Below are 12,412 nucleotides of genomic sequence, written 5' to 3'. Positions count from 1 at the left end.
AGTACAAATTTAATTCCCTTCCATTTGGGGTTGCAAACTTCGGAAGGACTGTGACACACGTTAGTATAATATGTACACTGCTGGAATTCTAAACTGGCTTTATTGAAGAAGAGATCCTGAAATCATAGTAGGAAAGAAAAGGAAATTAAGGTGGATTCCTGCACTGAGCAGGGGGTTGGACTCGATGGCCTTATAGGCCCCTTCCAACTCTACTGCTCTATGATAATTTATCTTTTCAGTGTGAGGAGTTATTAGAAAAATGGCTGAAAATAAAACAGCAACAATCATAAATCCATTATATAAATTCATGGTGTGCATACACATTCAGAAACACCTAGGGACAAATTCGTATTACAGCTGCTTTCCATTTTTCAAACTATGTGTCTTCAGTGCTTCTCTAGCTGAGCATACCTATGTAATCAGCTATCTTTTACACAATGTACAAATGCTAGCCTAATTTGTTTACAGGCACAGAGGGTGCCTTCTATCACCATCTTAACCTTTACATTACAGACACAGCTGCATGCATTTTAAGTGTATTTTTCTCAGGCTGCAATCCTATGCCCATTTATCTGGAAGTAAGGCATATTGAACTCAATGGAACTTACTTCTTAGTAAACATATATAGAATTCCACTGTAAAAAAACTTTATTTGCTTTGTGTACCATCATGACCGAGGAACAGCTGTGAAACCCCAAAACTTGCCCAACGCATCATGAATCATAGTTCGGTGTAATAAAAGTGTCGTTTTTGTTCCTGCTTGAATTCCCCCCCCCCCCCCCGGCCAAATGAATCAGCATGGCTACTGTTTTTAACCCACCTGCAGTTCTCATCACCCAATATCTAAAATTATGGGAGAAAAAGACAGAACGTGGAATCATACCATTACATATATTTGGTTCAGTTCTAGTTTAAATTCAGCAGCATCCAAACCTTTTCTGATTTTGTTCTGGTTCTGGCTAATAAATGTTCAGTAATTATTTCAGCACACACAAACCAACAAGTTCAGTTCCAGGTCACAGGACAAAACCTATGTGGAGTTAATATAAGTGCGTTTAGTGATAATTTCACACAGTGGGGTAGAGCAAGCCAGTAGGTCTAAAGCTCCTAATGAAGCATACATGAAACAAATTCATCTTAAGTACTTCACAAATTTGAAATATAATTAGTACTGTTTAATGGTTCAAAGACATAGATAGGTAAAGAAGCAACCAAATCAGTTTTAAAGAGGAAGAAAATTAATTATAGAACTGTCACAGTAATCAGTTAACTTTTCAACAGTATGTATTTCAGCAATATTGAACAGGTGTTTTGGTCAAACTCTTATTTTGAGCCAGTAATCTGATATTAAAAGAACAAAACAAAAAACCCTTAAAAAAGCATGGTCCATTCACGTTCAGTAGAGACTTTCAGATAATGGTTCAGCTCCACTTCCAGAAAAAATAAAGAGGTGATATTATTTTTGTCTCAGGTTCAGTCTGAGTTTGACTCCCTGAGAAAGCTGCAACTAAAGTGATCAGGAAGATTGACCATATGCAGAAGAAAAGCTTAAAAATTGGGGACTTCCTAGGGCAGGGCTGGAAAACTTATGCCCCTACAGATGTTGTTGGACTGCAGCTCCCGTTATTCCTCACCATTGGCTATGCTGCCTTAGGCTGATGAGAGCTGCAGTCCAAGAATGTCCACCCCTGCTCTAGGGCTAATAATGGTTTACCAAATGACTAACAAAGTGGAAAGAATGATCCATTTCTCTTCTTTCTCCTAAAGTGCTAGACCTTGGTGTCATCCAATCAGGGACAGTCCAGTTATAGAGGCAAACCATGCAACTGTTTTGGAGTGTGAATATGTCAGGATGCCTCTTTCAGCTATGTAATGTTTTGGGGGAACTAGATTGCTGGCGCCTGTGCTAAGGTAGCTTAGCAGCTTGCCAGCTGGGTTGATGCCTTCTGCATTCCAGGGGACATGAGAGATCTTCTGATCTCCACCAGCTGCCTGGAGCATAAATATAGCGGTAAAAAGGAGGAAATAATGAAGTGAAATACAGTCAAATGGGGAAACAGTGGCCCAATCGACGCTTGATAATTTATGGTGCAATTGTTATGCTGCTCAGCATACAATGAAATGCAAGGTTAATAGCAGGGCAAAATACTTGGGCCAGCCTGGCATCCAACGACAGTGATTGGCTGTCGTTTTAGATCAAAAAAGAGGAAATATTTTTGCGTGCAATTTACATGCCATTCATCAGAAGAGGATGTGGTAATAATGGATACCAACATAGATTTCACCAAAAATGTATTACACAATTTCATGGGAAATCTGTCTCAATGGCTGTTAGTTTATTTTGCTTAATATCCAGTCAGAATGAAAGCACAAATGTCTTCATTTCACTAACGAGGCAGGATGGTACTGTGCGTCCCCAGAAACAAACAATTAGAAGTTTAGTACCTATGATGAAAATCCAAGTCACAGTAGGGCAATACCGTTATTACGGCCAACTATAATAACACAATTTTAGTTGGCCCTAATAAAGGTATTGCCCTACTGTGACTTGGATTTTCATCATAGGTACTAAACATCTAATTATTTGTTCCTGGGGACACACAGTACCATTCTGCCTCATTGGTGAGTACCTTGGGGCACATGGGTGGCTATTGCTGTGGTGGGAGGGCAAGAAAAGATGGACTTTGGCTTGGATCCTTATATGCACCCCAGACCCATCTGTGTCCTCACCCATCTATTGATCTCTACTCTGGAAGGCAAATAAATGCTTGATTTCCTTAAGTATTTGTGCTGCTGTTGTTGTTTTTTTTGGCAGGACAGGTAGTTTACTGTTTAGCTCTTCATACCATGAACCAGATTTCCCTCTCCCCTTATTTTCTCTTGCTTTATCACATTTGTATCATATGTTCCCCCCCCCCATTGCTGTGCGTTTCCATCAACGTTCACAGGGCCCCCCCCTCTTTTTTCAGGTCCAGAAGTGCATTTTGCCACATGACTTGACCCACTCCTGAGATGTCCGGCTTCATAATAAATTGGGTGCCTTCTAACAATAAAGGCTTCACTGTTTGGGTGGATGCATTCAGAAAGAGCCAGTGCATTACAAATTGATGAGAAATCTTAAGAAAGATATTTCACACTTCAATATTATAAGTTAAAACAGTGTTCTGATCCTTATAATTGGGTTTGGCTGAAACACAGTGGCTCATTGACTCGTTATGCAACTGGGTACCTGCGAGTGCCACAATGAAGTGTGGCACTCGTGGGTACCAACTTGCATATACAGTTCCCACATGGGGGTTGCCAGGTTGTGCGAACCCTGCAAGCAGAGATTATTTGATGGTTGTTTAACCCTCCTGCTTACCGGGTTCGCATGACACGACAATATTCAAATTGCATATTCAAAATGGCAACAGCACATGCTGTAGCCTCACCATGGGCTGTTGTGTCATGTGAACATTTGGGTGAATGTGAGTGAAACATTTGGCAAACTTTCTGCTGCAACTTAGGATAAAATTTGCTGGGGGACAGAATAAAATGATAGGCCACCAGTAATGGGGAGAAAATTCACAAATGTAGCTCCTCCCTCCCTTTTGTCTTGCCAGCAGGAGGCCAACAGGAAATGCCAGCGCACTGTCAATTAGCGCAATGATTGCCCTGTCTGTTTTAACCCCCTTTAGAGAAGGTTCTTCATTATGCTGATATTTGCATCTATCTTGTAGAGTTGATCTGACTAGAGATGTAAAATTTCCGGAAATTTTGAAGCCATGTGAAAAAACCGTTTTTTCCTGTTTTTTCCAGGGAAAAACGGAATTTTTTGGAAAAATTGAAATAATGCAATATTAGCACTTTTTACAGATTGAAAGTCACTTTGTTACTTTAGGAACATAAAATGTAATTATGTCCAGGTTGGTTTGGCATAAAATTATTACATTTGGTATATTAAAAGTATCATATTCAAACAATTATTACAAATTTAATTTACTTTTTTTACTTTTTTTTTTTTTTTTTGGTAACAAATGGAGCTACAAGCTCCTGAACTGTTAGGAACACCTAAACTGTAAGGAACCTCTTTGGTTCTGCCAGTTTATGAAGAGCAGGCAAAAAAACAATTTAAAAAAACAACTGAAGAAACCAGCAACATTAGTAACAAAGAAAATTATTTATGTCTCCGCTAGTCCTCCAATGTCAAGACATAAAGCCCTCATTCCCATAAAAAGAACTGAGAAAAATGGGGGACGGATGGACGGGGACACCAAGATTCAATGAATATGCATGAAATTTAATCAGACTCATTTTCTGACCTATAGCTATCAATATTAGTTTCAGTCTCTGCTTCCATGGAAGTGCTGCCCCCTAGAGGCAGAAATGCATTTGAGAGTTGTAGTCTCAGTTTGCAACCTAGGACTTGCTTGTCCTTGGTGCACAGACATTATAATAATCTGATACTGTACAGTTTTTAGAAATACTTTGGAGAAGTAAATATCTGAACATCTTGACTTAAACATTTTATTCATCATGCTAAAATAAAACATCCCGTAATCCGTTTCTTCTTCATTTTTTTTCAATTTTTCCAAATTTTTGGAAAACCCCCCAAAAAGGCTTCGGGGGAAAAACGGGTTTTTCCGGATTTTTCTGGGATTTTTCCGGGCCTTCACATCTCTAGATCTGACTGCTTTCAATAATCAAAAGTGGTGTTGGGGGAGGGTTGTTAAATCTCATCCTAAATTTATTCCCTATTTCGTTGTTTAAAAAGGGAATATGGTAAACCATTGCGCTTTTCTACATGAAGCTGTTAATTGCTGTATCTACTTTCAGTTTTGTTGCAAAATTGAGATCCAAGCTCTACACAAAGAACTTTTCATTTCCTGCTTTTACGCTACATAACCTCTAGGTAATGCTGTGCTATAGCGGAATATTGCAATTCTACAAGTAGGAAAATACCTTTCTTTTCTTTTGCTTTCAGAAATAATACCAATTTTTCCCACTTTAAAAAAAATAGGAAAGTGCTGTTAAAAAACAGAAGCTAAACTTGAAGATCACGACATTGGCCATGTATAATTTATTATATTATATTTTATTTGGTGGTGTTCCCCGCCTCGATCCAGAGGGAGGCGGTTGTGGTTGTTGTTGTTGTTATTATTATTATTATTGTTGTTGTCAACCATGAGCACACAATAAATACCTTGTGTAGAAAAGTGTTTTGACTAAATACAGTGTGGTAAGCATGCAACTCCCACTTGAACAAATCTGGATTTTCAAACCACAACCCTGTGGCTTGCTCAAGGGAACAACAAAGTAATTTGCAACTGACTAGTTAATATTGATATGTTCCCTCCCACACATGTGAGGCTGCATCAAAGGAGGCAATCTACGGAGTTCTCTCTCACATCTTCCTGGCTCGCAGCTACATCGGATGATATACTGGATACACTGAAATGTGTCCAGCCACAACTGATAATGAGAGGCTCTTACCTACAGCCATACAAACTGTTGTAGGCTTCTGGTGTGCAAACTACTCCCATAAGGGACATAATTAAGCCTATATGGCAGGGGCCTAGGGAAGAGTGAGCCATTTCATAGCTGTATGTAGGCTGACCCTATGAAAAGGAGACAGGGCTCCTGTATCTTTAACAGTTGTATTGAAAAGGGAATTTCTGCAGGTGTCATTTGTGTATATGGAGAACCTGGTGAAATTCCCTCTTCATCACAACAGGTTTTTTTATAATAATTTTTATTTTCTAAACTTCCAAACAATACAAACAATACAGTATAGAACACTACCCCATAATACACAATAATATAAAGTAAACAATTTAATAAACATATTTTAACTTGATTCCATTTAATATAGTTAATGATTAACATTAATGTGCTCCCCCCAACCACGGGATCTTATTCATATTTCCAAAATCTCATTACTTCCTCTGGAGGTGTTTTCCCTCTCCCCTTTAATAGTACAAAATCTAAAAACTGTTTCCATATTTCTTCAAAATCATTTGTTTTTATCATTCCTCTTCTGACTGTCATGTTACATGTTAATTTATCGTTAATAGCGATATCCCATATTTCATTATACCAGTCTTCTATATGATAATCCCCTTGAACCTTCCAGTTGCTGGATATCATTAATCTTGCAGCTGTTAACAAATTTGTTATCAATTCTTTTAACAATGCCACGGTAGGTGTCTCTTCTATCTCCATTCCTATAATTTTTTTTATCTCATTAAACACCATTTTCCATAATTTTTGTACAAATTCACATTCCCACCACATATACAAATACAATCCTTTCTCTTGACAACCTCTCCAACATAAAGCTGCAGGTGCCCTGCCCTCTTTTAAATCTGGTCACTCTAGTATAATTCCTGCAGCTTTAACTGTTGTGATGAAGAGGGAATTTCACCAGGTTCTCCATATGCACAAATGACACCTGCAGAAATTCCCGTTTCAATGCAACTGTTAAAGATACAGGAGCCCTGTCCTCCTTTTTATAGGGTCACCCTACTGTATGTGAATTGTGGGAACACTCTCAATATTGGTCATCACTGCGCCTGCAGAACAGCAACACTCCTAGCTAAGGGTTGAGCAGGGGAAGTTGGAGGGCCCATTAGATTGTCTGTTGGTCAGTGGACCAATTTTTAACAGGCACCATATTTTGAGTTGATCCAAGGACCAACAACATTGGCCCCACCCACTGCCTCCGCTGTCAGATGAGTCACAGGCCAAGGGCTCTTTTAACGCCCCTCCCAGAATAAACAACAGGAGAGGTTTTAGTAGCGCTCTCCCCTCATTCATGCCAGCTGTTCACATGGTGCTGCGTGTCTTCACTCATCTGGTACAGGGAATCAGCAGATGAGGTGGATAATAAAAGGAGAACCCTGCCAGAGCCTCTGTGGCAGTTCCCTCCTTGGGGACTAGAGGGTTATAGAGCCCTTGGCCTGTGCCTCAGATTGAAAAGAACCAATGAGAAGCCACAAGGGACCAGAATTAAATTCTGAGCTACCAGTTGTCTATCCCTGTGAGGATCCCGTTTGTTCATGTGTGTGTGTGTGATTGATTGATTGTGCCATGGTTTTATAAAATGTTGTACCCTGACTCTACAAGCACAGCGGAGAACTTTTCAATAGAGGTTATTACTGTGTAATACTTTTTTTTCTTGTTAAGTCAATATTGGTTGATCTTGTTTTTACTTGCATTCTCTGCTCAGTTTGTCCCACTCCATTTAGAACATCACACATCGTTCTGTGGATGGTACCCAGCCCATGGCATGGACACAACCATCCTTTGTCACTTTTGCTTCCTGGAACAGTGCAGCATCTAGACTTCATTCTAACCGTTACGAAGCAATACATGCACACACATATGTATGTATACAGAATCACACATGCATACCCTCTGGAGATGCTACTGAAGTGCAGAGAAGCATTCCAGATCCGTGGCATGGACACAATAATGCGTGACCTCTTTTGCTTCCTAGAAAAGTGCAGTGTCTAGACTTCATTCCAGACGTCATTGAGATGCAAATACACACACACACCCTCTGGAGAAGCTACTAAAGTGCAGATAAGCATTCCAGATCTACAGCATGAACACAATTGTGTGTTACCACTTTTGCTTCCCAGAAAAGTGTAGTGTCTAGACTACGTTCTAAACACCCCTCTGGAGAGGCTACTAAAGTGCAGGTGGGGATTTTGCCAAATAACTCATTCCAGATCTAAAATTTGCTGTGCAGTAACAAGTCAAACAGGTTGGACAGTCTGTCTTCAATTTCGTTCTCTTGTGTTTGCTTTCAAGCAATGATTTAGCTTCCTGGTCTGCCTTTTGTGCGCCCTCTCCTTAATGTTTGCTTTTCTCCTTGCAAAGATGTTTATGGAGATTAGTTTGAGTATGGCTTTCCTTCTCACTGAAAGAAGGGGTACAACTAGGAGACAAGGTGAGACAGTCAATTGTGTGAGGCCACCTGAACGAGCGTTTCGGTGTTCTTTTTTCATATTTAAAAAATGGGAAAACAAGAGGTGTCATTAGTTGCTTGAAAATGAATTTGATATAGTGAAGGTAGGATAAAAGATATTAACATCTTAGAAGTGCTTAATACATCTTTTTAATATTAGAGTGAAAGTAGTAATATTGAGTTGAGATGATCTATTGAAGTACTTATTACTATTGTAATATTGTTGAAATGGGTGATTGCGTGCTTTGTTATATTTTCATGTTGCATATTTTTACTTTACTGAATAAAATATGTCTTAAAAATGAATGAAAGCTGCATCAGGACATGGTAAGGGGCCATCTTTCCAAAGGGGCCAGGCCTGGCAACATCCTCATGACAAATGTAATGTCTCCTTTGGCCATGTCCAATGGAAGCAAATGGAACTGTTATGAGCAATACGTTTTAAGGCTGAACCAAAGCTACTCACTATTTCTTCAGAAATATTTTCTGCAAAGTCAATCCACCATGCCCATCCCTTCAGGGCTTCTTTGGCATTTTTCTTAACACGTTTGCTTTGCCTGTTCATTAATATTTCCCCCTCTCCCCATTGACTTCATTTGCCTTTAGTTGTGCCATCATGTAGCCAAATCTGATTGGCCACATAATATAATGACTTCATCTCACTAATTGTGTGGTCACTCTGGAAACAAAGCCGTATGAAAAGAGACTGGAACAACTGGGCATGTTTAGCCTGGAGAAGAGAAGATTGAGGGGAGACATGATAGCACTCTTCAAATACTTAAAAGGTTGTCACTCAGAGGAGGGCCAGGATCTCTTCTCGATCATCCCAGAGTGGAGGACACAGAATAACAGGTTCAAGTTACAGGAAGCCAGATTCTGGCTGGACATCAGGAAAAACTTCCTGACAGTTAGAGTAGTACAACAATGGAACCTGTTACCTAGGGAGGTTGTGGGCTCTCCCACACTAGAGGCCTTCAAGAGGCAGCTGGAGAGCCATCAGTCAGGGATGCTTTAGGGTGGATTCCTGCATTGAGCTGAGGGTTGGACTCGATGGCCTTGTAGGCCCCTTCCAACTCTGCTATTCTATGATCAGCTAGAATAACCTATGTAACTTATCTACAAAATGAAATAAATGTTAAACAAAGATTAGAGGAAACCACGGGAATATATAGAGATACAAATTTGTGTAAGTTACCTTTTGATAAACTTTTAACCTGTTCTTCAAGCCATTGTTTCATCCTGAAAATAGAGAATATTCCGGGCAGGCCTTGTTAAAGACTTAAAACCCATTGGTTAACATACTGGATGTTGAGATAGTGACTAAGAGCTCCATCACAACAGTGTTTTATCGCACTTTCATCATGCCCTCTTCCCCTCCCTTTTCCAACTTATTTGGAGCGGGAAAGTCTGGTTTATTTCCTCCATGTGGGATTAAAGCGCCCTTCTGCCCCCGTGTATTGCCATCCTCACGTTTTTCTTTTGTTGGGGGGATGTGTTTTGAGTGTGTGCTTGCTGCAGAAAGAGGAGGGTGGGGACGTTCTCCTCCAGCACATTGTGTCCAATGAATTGAGCCAGTCGAATGAGCTTTCGCTGCTCCAAAATGCTTACAGCTCCCCTCCCTGTGCATTGGCATATCCCTTTAATGAACTCTTTATTTTGGGTTGCTGGATACAGAACCAAAGACACGGAACAATTCTCAGGTACAGAGGGAAAATGAAAAGGCTCTCATTAAAGCCAATTTGGCAAGCATCCGTGTTGCATATTTCTGCACCTTCACACACCCCTCAAAAAGAGAAGAAATAAAACCAGTTTATAGTCCCACACAGCTCTGCATCAGCAAAGTAAAGGATAAAAACCTCCCTCCATAAATGTGCAGGGTGGATTAATGGAGAATCAGAGAGTTGTCTCTGTGTGTGTGTTTATGGGAATAGTTTGAGAGAGAGAAAAAAATAAAAAAAATTCTTAAAAAATCAACCAATGAAGGGATCAGCTTCAAACTTGGCAAGCCTAAAGCCCTCCTTAAGAGCTATCATGCTGCCAAGTTTCATCTCTCTATCTTTTAAAGTGTGGGAGCTGTAAGAATTTTGGTTAATTCCTGTAGGCTATAATGAAGCAGTTATCCGAAAACGGAACGGAGGAGGCCACGTCACGTCCATAACAACTTCCATCAAGGACAAGAAACAATGAACTGGAGGGGGAAGGAGAAGGGACAGGGTGGAGTGGGAGAGCGAATAAGCCACGAGATGAAATAGCGCAACAACGCAAGCACGTGAAAGTGACCAGCGCTTGCTGCGTTAATGAAATGGAGGACAAAATCACAGGTGCATATTGGCAGGGGTGTGATGGAGCTCATAGTCTTGGTGGCGTATTCAAAGCCAGGTTCAATAATAGCTCTGCAGCCCTGCTGGAGGAATGCAAAAGGCTTCTGAGATTTTGTTTCGGAGTTATTGGACTCCTAGGGCAAAGCCTGTCAAGCTTCCAAGGGAAAGCAGCGCACTTTAATTATGCAAGCTCCAAAGTCATTAAGCAGCTGTATAATAAGCAAGTCTGAACTCTGCTCCTTTTGCAGTTTGCTAAAGCCCATTGTTGCTGCTGCCAAATAAATATTTCTGTGGTGCATTCATCAGGGTGACATCCAGCGGCTAGCCAGGTTAAATGGGCTCTCGCGCGTATTCATCCTGCTCTTTCTGGGAGGTGTGCAAGCATTAGGGCCCTGGGAAGAGCGCCAGACCTTCATAACCCATGGGAACTGTCCCAACCCCTTTGTCTCTAGAGACTCAGGATCTAATTCTTTCACACAGGCACCAAACTTCTTTTAAGCAAAACCAAAGTGCATTAGCGCGCACCTCGTCCTTTCAGTCCACTGAGTCAACCCTGAGAAGGGCCTGATGATCCCCACAGGCAAGAGGGGAGTATGGAGGGTAGGACAGCTGTGGCAATGGGGAAAAGTTTACTTTGGGGGTGGATTGATCTGGCCGACCACTTTCCCTTCTCACCTCTCAAAAGTACCCTTCCCTGTAAAGTGATTTAAGAATTTAAGACGAGCCCTGCTGGATGAAACCAAAGGTCCATCTGGTCCAGCTTTCTGTTCACACAGTGGCCAACCTGCTGCCCACAGGAAATGCACAACCAGGACATGAGTGCAACAGTACCCTCCCACCCATGTTCCCCAGCAACTGGTTTTACGTAGACTTACTGCATTGATACTGGAGGTACCATGTAGCCTCAGGACCAGGACCCATTGATGGCCTTCTCCATGAATTTGTCCAATCCCCCTTTAAAGCCATCCAAGTAGTGGCCATCACAACGTCTTGTGGAAGTGAATTCCATACTTTAACTATGTGTTCTGTGAAGACATTTGTCTTTTTATCTGCCCCAAATCTCGCACCAATCAACTACATGGGATGACCCTGGGTTCTGAGAAAAATGGCTCTCTTTCCACTTTCTTCACACTGTGCATAATTGTGGAGACCTCTCTATCATGTCTGCCCTTAACTCGCCTTTATTCTAAACCAGTGGTTCCCAAACTTTTTCAGGTCACCGCCCCCTTGGTTCCACAAACTCATGCTCAGTGCCCCCTACCCTATAAAAATCATTATTCAGAATAGTGGTTTTCAACGACCCATTAAGGAAGATAATAACAATAAAATTCAAAACAGTAACAGTTAATTGAATATTTATTAAAAATCCAATTACATTTGTTAGTTTATTCAATTAACATAATTGATGAACTTGATCCAGAGATATCATCTTTTCAAAGTCTGATAGTCATTTAGCAAGATATCACATTTAGATATGTTATCACATTTAGATATCACATTTAGTAACTAGGGTAGATTTGATTTGATTTGATTTATTGCATTTATACACCGCCCCATAGCCGAAGCTCTCTGGGCGGTAGAGTACCTCACTATTCTGTAAATTCTTAATGTGATGGATAGGCTTGATGAAGTGATACCAGTTTCTCAATGTCTGATTTAAAGTCACTTAACATGAGTCTTAAATCACCATGTTTAGTAATCTGTTTTGCAGCCGGCGTGGCGGGGCACACCAAGCAGGGTAATGTCTCTTCATTAGCGTTTTGGTGCTTTTGAAACATTTCAATTCACCGTTAAAAGGACTCTTCTTAAACGGTATTAATACATGTGTGGGTTCTTCCCCTGTATGGCTTGGGACCAAACTACCTTCTTCCATAAAAATGTCCCTGGGTTTTAAGACCTTCTGGAGAGGCACTTCTCAGAAAAGACCACCTTGAGCTCCCCTCTGCTGCCCCTTTGCCTCTTAGCGCCCCCTGCCGCCCCCTTACCTCTTAACACGCCCTATGCAATCCCACCACCCCCAAGGGGGCAGTACTGCCCACTTTGGGAGCTACTGTTCTAAAATAAACACTCCCAGATGTGGTAACATTTCCTCAGAGGGGAGCTGCTTCAGCCCCTTGATCATTTTAATTTTCCCTTTCTC

This window comes from Elgaria multicarinata, chromosome 6 (genome assembly GCF_023053635.1).
Source record: "Elgaria multicarinata webbii isolate HBS135686 ecotype San Diego chromosome 6, rElgMul1.1.pri, whole genome shotgun sequence".
Taxonomy (NCBI): Eukaryota; Metazoa; Chordata; class Lepidosauria; order Squamata; family Anguidae; genus Elgaria; species Elgaria multicarinata.
The sequence above is the reverse complement of the archived record's forward strand: the minus strand, read 5'-3'. Positions refer to the sequence as shown.